Source organism: Ctenopharyngodon idella, chromosome 24, assembly GCF_019924925.1.
Source record: "Ctenopharyngodon idella isolate HZGC_01 chromosome 24, HZGC01, whole genome shotgun sequence".
Taxonomy (NCBI): domain Eukaryota; kingdom Metazoa; phylum Chordata; class Actinopteri; order Cypriniformes; family Xenocyprididae; genus Ctenopharyngodon; species Ctenopharyngodon idella.
In genome coordinates, this window is record NC_067243.1 from 8,305,467 (window position 1) to 8,317,269 (window position 11,803).

The window sequence follows — 11,803 nt, forward strand, 5'->3', positions numbered from 1 at the left end:
TAAATGATGACACAATTCTCATTTCTGCGTGAACTACCCCTTTAAGCAGGTCAAAGATTTTACACAAGGCCAGAGTACGGAAAAGTGCACATGAACAAGAGAGACAAGATCTGAAGGGAATATAAATATAAAAAGGAGAGGCAGCAGTCTTTGCCAGCTTTAATTTGATCCAGAGCTGCTCTCCAAGACCCAAGGAAACAGAACAAGAGACCATTTTAGCTGCGTGCCAGAGAGAAAAAAAAAATTTAGCAGACCTTCTGCACAACCAGACTGACCCAAATACAGTTGTGCTACAGTCCTTGATTATCTAGGTTTAAAAGACCCTGGGTGTGTCTCAATCTTCTGTCCAGTTCAGTAGTAAACTTCCTAGGGAGTACCATTGTCAAAATTGCAGAAAAACACCCAGAATGCCCCTTAAAAACCATCGGGAATCGGGTGCTCACTATATTTACTTGCCAGAGATGTCAAAAGCACTATTCAGATGGGATTCGTTTTCTAAACTAGAGTTATTAACAGTTATGTGCATTTAGTCTCCACGTTGTAGGCCAAACCTGACCCACGGGAACTAAACTTGTTCTTTGATGCTGAAATACTGAACTGTGAGCGATTACGGCTGATTATTTTTGCTAAATGGACCACACACAGAAAGACGAATCATCTCACACGCGCTAATCAATACAAGATACGTGTATAAGCTCATAGACTAGGACCTGATCGCACTCTCACATATTCAGACTTACTGTATAGTCCACAACAGAAGAACAGACACATCTGCTTTCTTCTTTCCACTCCCCTTCCCCACGGATCAACCTCTCACTCGCTTTCTCTCTCTGTAGTGGTTTGAGAAAGTTCCAGACATTCCTGAAAGGATTCCGCTCGGCAGCAGCCAGTCAGCAATGAATTCCAGAATAGCAGGACAACGGCTAAAAATAGAGACGAGGACGATTTGATGAAAGTAAGAAAGAAGTCTTACCAAAAATACTCTGGCGGTACCATGGTACGAAATGATTACCACATTCATATTAGAACCATAAAGAGATCAAAACAAAGTACTAAGTAAAAAAAGAAGTTACTCTTCCATGGTAATAACACCACAATATTCCAAACACACATTTTTTTTGGCTATACCATGAATACCCTTACAAAAAAAAGTACTGTGGCAGATAGTCTAGTATGCTAATAGGCTACTATGGTAGCCTACATTGAAATATAGCTACCATGGTACTGAAAATAATACAATGAATGCACTATACAAAGTTTACCATTTATAGATGGTATTTACACTGCACTCCAAGATAATTCAACAAATACCATGGTACATATCCAGAAAATTTACATTTACATTGTCGCGGTACAATGGTACAGTGATAGCATCAGATGGCAATACTTTGAAATATACCACGGTACTAAAAAATAATACCACATAGGCATACTATGGTATTTACATGATATTCTATGGTCCTTTAAAGAATACCATGGTACTATACATGTCCAAAAACCATGGTAGTACCATTATACTTTTTGTAGAATGCTGCCATATATATATATATACCATGGTATTTACACAGTACTCCAAGGTAATTCAACAAATACTATGGAATTGCCATACTGTAGTAAGTCAGATGGTAATACTAAGGTACTATACCATGGTACTTCTAAGAATACCATGGTACATGTCCAAAAAACATGGTACATTTAGTCATTATGATGCTGAATGATTACCACATTTATATACCAATGTATTTACATGGTACTCCAAGGTAATTCAGTGTATACCATGGTATTGCTACAGTAAATGTTCCCATAAACATGGTATTATGGTACCATGTCAAAAAACTATACCCTTAGAAAAAAGTACTGTGACAGTGGTAACAGATACTATGGTACTTTAAAATATGCCATGGTACTGAAAATAATGCCATGTGCTATGGTACTACTTACATGGTACTTCTAAGAATACCATGGTGTCTAAAAAACCATGGTAGCATGGTATTTTTTGATATAATCTTGAATCAGTACCATATTTTGATACCATGGCATATATAGTACACGGTACTCCAAGGTAATTCAACAAATACCATGATATTGCCAAAACATCTGAAGTATTACCATGGTGCCATGTTAAAAAAATACTCTCACAAAGAAGTACTGTGATATCAGATGGTAATATTACTTAAATATACCATGGTTTTTATATTGTACTCCATGGTTCTTCCAAGAATACCGTGGTGCATGACCAAAATATGGTAGTTTTTGTATTAAATTATAATGATATTACCATCTGATACAATCAATAAACCACGGTACTTCTACAGTACCTTTATTGTAAGGTCTAGCATGTGTCTGGCTGGCTGTGATTCAGTTTCTGAGCTCCTGCTGTGTTTTAACCAACGTTATAAATGCTCCGTGAGGAGTATCACACCACCAAAATATTCACAGGAAGACATCTCTATGCAGGATAAACTCCTGTCCATCAACTCAAGAGCTCTTTACTCTGAAATTCTTTCAGCACCCATTGAGTTTTGTGTTCAGAACTTATGTGGAAGTTAGGACAGATCTTCTGTGGATGTTGGGAAGCCTTCATTTCCTCCATCCGGCCGCTTGTGCTCCATCTTTTGATATCCTACTTAAAGCTGCAGGAAACAATCAGCTTCATGTCTCTCGTTGGTGGAGGAAGAAAGAGTTTTTGGAACATCTGCCCTCTTTTTAAGAAGGAATGGAAACAGTTTTAAAGCAAACACTTGGGGTTGCAGCTGTGTTTTATTTGAGAGTCAGTGATTCAGTACAAAGACAGATAGGCCTTATAATGGCCATGCAGTTTGATGGAACTGATTCACAGTGACAGATTTGTTCACAAAATTGCGAATCAGTTTGAATAAAAAGCATAGCTTGTAGAGTTTAAAATCATTAAAAGTGTTTGTACTACAAATGCAATGTGATTTCATGTGGTTGTTTTGAATGATTAGATCAAAATGCATCTCCAAAACAGAGCATTTTTACACCTTTTTAGTGATGTTTACTTGTGATTGGGATGATAACATGTGGTCAATAAAATACATTTTATAGGCCAAATAAATATATGAAGTAGATGATCTCTTCTTCTGAATGCATCGCCCAGCTACAACTTCTCAGATTTTTTTCCAGGGCCATTTTCTGTGATTAAAGCTTCTTTTATCCTTCTTTCCATTCCTCTCGCTTTCTCTTATTCAGCCTCCTTCAAATAAACTTTAACGTCTGAATCTGAGAGAGGAAAAGCATTTATGCCGAGAGCAGTTTGGAAAGGGCTGTGAGTGGAATCTTTGAGATTTTATTTGTGGGAAAGCGCTAAAGAAACTGCTGATGGATTCTACATGCCGTAGATTTAAAGCCGAAGCCGAGAGCGTTTGGCATGTGAAGACTCTAGTTAACCTTCATTCAGGCTGGATTACAAGTGTGGCCTGATTTCAGCCCAGCCCATGATAAACGGGGAAATAGAGAGAGTTAGCCATAGGAAAATAAGATGTGTGACCGATTCGTCCTGTAAAAAGTGCAGGATTCTGTTCTTTAAGAGCTCACTAAAGCTTCAAAACACTAAGATCTGGACTGAGGCGGTTATATGTGTCCCACACCTCTCTTTTCATCCCTTGTTCATAGTGGAATCATCTCTCAGTTTGCTTTTTCATTTTCATTTAAAACGTCCATATTGTGTCGTCTCAGTGAAGTTGAGTATTCATTTAGAAATTATTTGGCGGGACTTGATTTTATCCATCAGGATTGGATTGGATCCTATGGAAGCTTGTTTCTGCCACTAAATAAAAAATAAAAAAGGTAATTGTGACTTTTTATCTCACAATTCTGACTTTTCTTCGTGCAATTGTGAGATTTAAACTCCTAATTGTGAGTTATAAAGTCAGAATTGTGATTTATAAAGTCGCAATTCTGACTTTTCTTGCAATTGCAAGTTTTTATCATGCAGTTCTGACTTTATGTCTCACATTCTGACTTTTTTTCTCAGAATTGTGAGTTTATATCACAATTTTGACTTTATAACATATAATTGCGAGTTATAAAATCAGAATTGTGAGATGTAAACTCACAATTCTGAGAAAAAAAGTCAGTATTTTTTCCCTCACAATTGGACATTATAACACGCAGTTGCGAGTTTATATTTCAAAATTTGGACGTCATAATTCTGACTTTAAAACTCACAATTCTAACTTTATATCATGCAATTCTGACTTTATATAATTTAATTCTTACTTTAAAACTCCCAATTCTGACTTTTTAACAATTCTGACTTTATATTATGTAACTCTGACTTTAAAACTCGCAATTCCGACTTTATATCACGTAATTCTGACATTATAACACAATTCTGACTTTATATCACGTAATTCTGACATTATAACAGAATTCTGACTTTATATCACGTAATTCTGACTTTAAAACTCACAATTCTGACTTTATATCACGTAATTCTGACATTATAACACAATTCTGACTTTATATCACGTAATTCTGACTTTAAAACTCGCTATTCTGACTTTATATCACACAATTCTGACTTTATAACTCGCAATTCTGACTTTATATCACGTAATTCTGACATTATAACACAATTCTGACTTTATATCACGTAATTCTGACATTATAACAGAATTCTGACTTTATATCACGTAATTCTGACTTTAAAACTCGTAATTCTGACTTTATAACTCGCAATTCTGACTTTATATCATGTAATTCTGACTTTAAAACTCGCAATTCTGACTTTATATCACGTAATTCTGACTTTATATCACGCAATTCTGACTTTATATCACGTAATTCTGACTTTATATCACGTAATTCTGACTTTATATCACGCAATTCTGACTTTATATCACGCAATTCTGACTTTATAACTCGCAATTCTGACTTTATAACTAGGTCGGAAAAAAGTCGGAATTGTGAAATACAAAGTCGCAATTACCTTTTTTATTTTTTACTTCATGGTGGAAACAAGCTTCCATAGGACCCTCCTATACAGCTTTGGTTACACCAGCAGAATTTCAGTGTCATTTTAAAAAATTGAAAAATATATTACTTTTTGACTTCTTTTTTTTTAACAGTCCAAATCATTCTTAAAAGAGTGAATCCACAAGATATTAATCATACGTATTAATAAATAAAAGAAAGAATTAGAACATTTACATATGGTGTACGTCATAAACAACAAATGTACAGTTAAATAAAAAATAATATAAAGGCTTAAAATTGTTGTATAATCATTGACAAGACAAATGTAGTTTGCAGCAGAATGTGCAACAATGGTAATGAAGAATGCTGGAGACGGCGCCCTCTGGCTATTTGGAGGTAGCATGAAAGGCTCATGCCACAAAATAGACACAAGCAGAAGTGATCCAACAGAAGAGGGAATATAAAGAGGGATGGGATTCAAGAACACTCAGCTAAAGGCCAGTAGGGTTTTGTCTTCGCGGTGGTCTCTACCTATCACAGTTAAAGGTTTATGATGCCAGATCTGGCCCTTGTGGTTCACAGCTCTTGTAAAAATCTGTGAGGTCACCTCTCTAAAAACACACACGCAGTCTTTATCTCTTTTCCATGAGGTTACAAAACACACACACACACACTCAAACATATCTCCGACCATCCTGAGTGTTTGCATCTAACATCTAATAAATGGTGTAAGCACTGAACTGGGCTCAGTAATTTTAATAGCTAACATTCTAAGAGAATGTAAGCCGATTGTGATACAACAGTAATAGTCGGTTTCAAACTCTTTCTGCAGGTTACATCGCCAGTAAGTGTCGACAAGTGACTGTTTGAGTGAATCATTGAATCATTCATTCAACCGATTCGTACAGACACAAATGATTCAGGAATGAAAGTGACAATGGCTGCATCTGAAATCGTATACTCTTGTACTCTTAGTAGGTACTTATTTTGAATAAGTAATTACTTCACGACCGCTAAAAAAACTATGTTCTATATAGTATAAATGTGTGTAGTAATGTGATCTGGACGTACTACATTCACCATGTTGCCCTTAACACATGACCTACCTGCGTCAGTTGCGTCACTTCACTTCCATTCAAAAATCCTCTCCCGTGGCCTCATGAGATAGAACAGTGTCCATAATGAAATGTTCGACTTGAAGCACCGCTGTGCAGACCGATCTGTGTATAACATCAAAGTACAGCGAGAGCGATTCGAAACTAAGCATACGGACCTCTCTAATCGCTCTCGAGGTACTTTGATGTCATACACCAATCGGTCTGCACAGCAACGCTTCAAGTCAAACACACCTATTTATTTATTAAATCATTCATTCAACATATTCAATGTTCAGCAACACCGATTAATTCGGGAACTAATTATGTGACCGTCTTAATGAATCACTGAATCATTCACTCATAAAGTTGGACAACTGTTTCATTCCTGAATGAGTTGTTGCACGAATCGGTTGAATGAATGATTCAGTGATTCTTTCATTCAGATGAGGGTCTGAATGCTGAATGATTCATTCAACCAATTTGTACAACAACAATGATTTATTCAGGAAACAAGTGACCATGTTTATGAATTAATCATTGAATCATTCACTCAACCGATTAGTTTAAAAACACTGAATCTTTCAGGAATGCCATTACTCACATGTTGCAAATTGATTCTGCTTGGCTTCATTTGGAACTATTGTGAAGGAGAAATGAACAAAGCAACTGGCAATAATTGTGTCTAAAAATGCTCAGTATTAACCTTATGGAACTGTTGTTTACAAGCAATATCACTCGCATTCGTTCTGAATATCATAGATTTGGGGCTCATTGGATTTGTGTAACCCAGCAACCTTATTTCCTCTAGTGTGAGCGTGTGAGAACAGCTATTTTGGGAGGGAAAGTTTAAGATACCATCTTACTTAGCTGTCACGAAGGGAGGAAAACTCCTGATATCAAAGCTAAATTGGCCTTTCTGAAATTATCCTTTATGACGGATGGCTGTCTGGCCCCTTTTCCTCTTAAAAGGGAGGGATTTTACTCTTTACTCCTCTGTTAAACAGCAGTGAAATTTTGCCAGAAAAACAAATGAAGAGATAGTCCTTTGAAAAGCAATCCCTCTCTCAGCGGTCTGACCCCCCCTGTCGCTCGGGCAGGCTGATGAAAGATTCCCTCCTCCTTCCCCTCCTTCCATTGCACGCAACTCTCGGGAAAACCTGAGAGGAGAACAGGGTCAGGAAGACAGATGGGAGGAAGGGGTGAGACAAGCGAGGACAGGAGATGCAGAACGAAGAAACGGGATAAGGAGCGAGATGTTCTCAAGATAAATATAAAAAAGCAGGTGACACACTCAAATGTTTTTTATGTGCGCCACTAGTGCCAACAAACGGTACTGCAAAAATAATGCCTGATTGAAAACCTTCTGGAGGTTCAAACGCTGTTTCTCCACAGACGGTCTGAATGAAGGCGTGGATCTCGGCCAGCTCTGGTTCTCAGTTGATTTATGCTGGTCTCTATCAAAACATGAGTGCTGAGAGCTTTTGGGCTTGTCTTTGCGAGCACCTGCAGGCTGCTTTGTGCCTCTTTAAGTCTTTGAGCAGTTAAATGTTTAAGCATTTTAGTCATGAAAACATCAAAGCTGGTAATGAAGGGCTTCTCGCTCTCCAAACAGCCATCAATCGCACGGTAATCACAATCCTGCGAGTGTGCTGAGCGGCAGAGATTAACACACTGCCTCACATTCCTTACAGCTGACTTCACCCCCTCAGACTTTACCTAACAAAACACAAACTCACAGCTCTGTATCTCTCTCTCAGTCTTCTAATCTCAGCCTGATCAAATTAGCAGCAGAGATGTTAGTTCTGGTCCAGACCATAGTGAGCAGCTTAACTAGACAGCTTTTTAGGCAGCATAGGCACACACCAAAATTTATCAATGTACACTAGTCTGTCTTATAAGATACTTTGTTTTGCTAAAATCTAAATGAATATTGTGGCAAGCAGGGCGGGGCTGAGAGCCGTGGGAACGGAGCGAGGCCGGTGGTGCGATTGCTAATGAGCACCACCATGCGCACCACACCGGCCTCATGTCTCTCACCGAGGACCTCCGGAAGGATAAAAGAAGAGTGACGACAGTGAAGGACGAGAGAGAACCAGGCCTGGATTTACGTTGTGTTTTTTAAGTGAAAGTGAAAGTTGTTTGTTTATGTTTGTGCGGCAGTTGTCCGTGAGGGGCTGCTGCTTTACTTTCGTTTTGTGTTCGTTTATTGACTAAAGTTTCGTTGAACGTTCGCCGGTTCCCGCCTTCTTCTTCTCTGAACTTTTGACATTGTTACAAATATATTAATTCTCAGAAAAGTCACATGAAATTAAATGCATCTTTTTTTAAAAATCTGTAATCTTTGCTGTAACATAGTTTTGTAATGGGTTTGTGGTTGGATACTTTTACTTCCTGTCACAGTCGTCACTCTACCCTCTATCTGATGGTTTACATTTGTTGAGGAACTTACAGACAAATAGACCAGATAACAGTCTTGTAAATCTTAAAGTAAAAACGTTTCCTCTAGCAACATGTTGATGCCTAAATTATTGATGAATTTGAAATCAGATTTTTTAATTGCTGCCCGCTATATGTGAATTTGTACAGATATGGTTTGAGGTTTGAAGTTTATAGGGTTAGTTCACCCAAAAATGAAAATAATCCCATGATTTACTCACCCTCAAGCCATCCTAGGTGTATATGACTATCTTCTTTCAGACGAACACAATCGGAGATATATTTAAAAATATCCTGGCTCTTTCAAGCTTTATAATGGTAGTGAAGGGGGGTCAGAGTTTGAAGCCAAAATAAATGTATCCATCCATTATAAAAATAATCCATACGGCTCCAGGGGGTTAATAAAGGCATTTCGAAGCAAGGAGATGCATTTTTGTAAGAAAAATATCCATATTTTGCATACTTGCGCCACAAGAATAACCCCTGACCCGATGTATGACGCAGGATGTAGGAGTATCGTAAGCTTAAATGTCTCTCGTGGTTCAAACAAATAGGGCTGGGCAACAAACTCAAGCTCCTCTTCTTTTATATTGAAATCCTCTGACATTTCTCTTTAAAAATGATCATTTTAGACTTCTAATTCGTGACCGGTGTTTTGTTTTGCTCTATCCTCTGAGCTTCCGCGTTCGTCATTATGTCATGAGTCGGGTCAGAGGTTGCTCTTCCACCGCAAATGCATACAGCCGTCTGCTGAAAGCTAGTTATTATAGTTAATAAAGTTTTAAATATGGATATTTTTCCCATCGCTTTGCTTCACAAGGCCTTTATTAACCCCTGGAGCCGTATGGATTACTTTAATGATGGATGGATGATTTTTTTTTTTTTTTTTTGGCTTCAAAATCTGGCCTCCCTTCCCCATTATAAAGCTTGGAAGAGCAAGGATATTTTTAAATATATCTCCGATTGTGTTCATCTTAGAGAAGAAAGTCATATACACCTAGGATGGCTTGAGGGTGTGTAAATTTTCATTTTTGGGTGAACTATCCCTTTAAAGAGTGCCAGATAAAAAAAAGTATATTCAAATAATAAAATAAAATGTTGCATATAATATTTAAAAATGCTTTGCAATGTAATTGAGAGAATTAAATGTCTGATTATGTCATTTAATAATAATAATAATAATAATTTCTTGCATGAGAAATCAGGTGCTGTTGTTTCACCATTTTGTGTTCTCTCTGATAGTTCACTCTCTGATGTCAATACAAGCTGACCTTATATAGGAGATTTGTTTAATTTATTTAGTCCTCCCAGTGCTAAGTTATCTTTATTTCAACTTTAAATACGAAATGAAACATTTGAGTTAAATATTAAACAATTGTTGTTTATTTGTTTACAGAAAATAACAGGCTGATGCTGATTTATCATTTGACTTTTTTTGACATTCCATAAGTCAGACAGGATTAGGATTTCTTATGAGGCAGTAATATTTAAGCAGAACTAATATTCTGTTACAAATATAATTCATTTTTCAAGGTTTTATTTTCCACTAGTTTCAAAGCGTGAGATTCACTTCAGTTGCATGTTTTGCGAATCTGTCAAAGCAGCTCTTTCTTCCAGATCATCCATGCCGATTTCCTCATCTAAAAGAACACAAAATATATATATCAGGAAGATGAATGAATCAAAATAGTAAAAATAAGTCAGAAAATTATCTTACCTCTTTGCTGTGGCAATCTGCAGAAGAGATCAGAAATGCATCAACATAGTTGGTGAATATTTCTCAAGATTGAATATACTTTTAAACTTAAATGCTGTTATTTAAAAATTATTATAATATTAAATACATGAATAAAGATTAAATAAATGTATACCTTTCTGGAATCGGCCCTGATTCCAGCTGCATATAAAGGAATTATAAACATTTATTAAATCCTTAATGTAATATAATACTTTGATAAATGAATATGTAAATGATTTCTGCCGTTTGCCTACCCCCAGGAGTCTGAGTGCAAAATGCAGACAGTTATTTGTCAAAGGATTGTATATCCCATCATAATCCATGTGAGCATCAACCAAGTCAGAGAAATTCTGAGGAATAGCCATCCTCAGACGGAGGACACGGTATGGCTTGTTTCCAATGAAGTTCTTCACACTTTTCATGTCCACCGTGCCAGACTCTTTGGTTGATGAAAAACTTGTGATTCGATCACAAAATTTCGAGTTCTCAGGAGCTATCAGAAACAACAAAGTCTTTAGGTACACAACTATTATGTAAAGAATATTTCTACACCCTGTGATCGTTCATTTTTAACCTCAAGACGGACATGTGATAGCTTATTTCAAAGTTAACAAAGTGAAATGATTACCTGTAAACTCAAGGACATATTTTCCACAGTAAATCCCAACGTGGTAAGGTCCAGAGGCATATATTTTCCTCATAAGAAGGTCTCCAGTTCTAAGCTGTGATGGTATGCCGGTATCATTTTCCTCAATCAGGTCAAAATTCTTGTGGGTTCCTCTTAGTAAGAACACAGTCTCATTCCACGTAATCATTGCAGCTCTTAAAGATGGACTTCTTTATGTTAAAATGTCTTGATAAGACCTGAGGAGTCAGTCAGCTTCTTCTTTGTCCTTCAGAATCTGGTTCTCTTTCAGTTTCTGTTCTGTTTAGTTACAGCTCACATGCTATAATTTCTGTGTTGCCCAGGAAGAACCAAAAGGGTTTTTTTTGCAGGGGTTCTTCGTCAAAGAACACTTTTCCTACTGTGCAAAGGATGTGTCCCATGGCCAATAAAGAACGTTTATTTTTAAGAATGTAGGTATGTTTGTGCAAAAATACTATGCAAAAATTGTTCCCTCATGCTATAATGATGGGACTGATAAGAAATATAACTTGAACCTGGTGCACTGTTACATACAGAAGGGAGCGGAGACACAGGTAAGGATTAACAGGTTTATTTCAGGTAATGCAGAGCGTGAGCAGAGTGCAGGTGAGTGATGGCAGAAGAATAGATCGCTGAGCCGATGAACTGGAACTGATACTTGTCTGTGTGTACTTAGGGAGCGTGGATGCCAGGAGACGTGGAACAGACAACACACCGGAGAAGCACAGGAGACACTGGGAATCACTGAGGACGCTGGAGACAGGTAAGTAGAAAGCAAGGGAGTCCAGGAGGTAAGTGAACACAGGTATGTGTTAACGAGACCGGACAGTGACTGAGTGAACTGGCGTGTCTTTTATGTGGCTGTGGTGATAAGTGTGAATGAGCGTCAGGTGTGGCTTGTCAGTACTCAGGAGAGGGAGTGCGATGTGATTGGGTGAGTGTGGAGCC

At 37.4% G+C, this 11,803-nt stretch overlaps 1 long non-coding RNA gene across 1 annotated transcript; it reads right to left on the minus strand.

Moving 5' to 3' along the window:
• Window positions 1-9,831: 9,831 nt before the first annotated feature.
• Window positions 9,832-11,188, minus strand: LOC127507052 (uncharacterized). The gene is made up of 5 exons (XR_007928220.1): window positions 10,838-11,188; window positions 10,464-10,702; window positions 10,343-10,368; window positions 10,189-10,205; window positions 9,832-10,111 (listed from the first exon to the last, which is right to left on the minus strand). It is a non-coding gene; the product is annotated as an uncharacterized LOC127507052 (long non-coding RNA).
• Window positions 11,189-11,803: the final 615 nt, after the last annotated feature.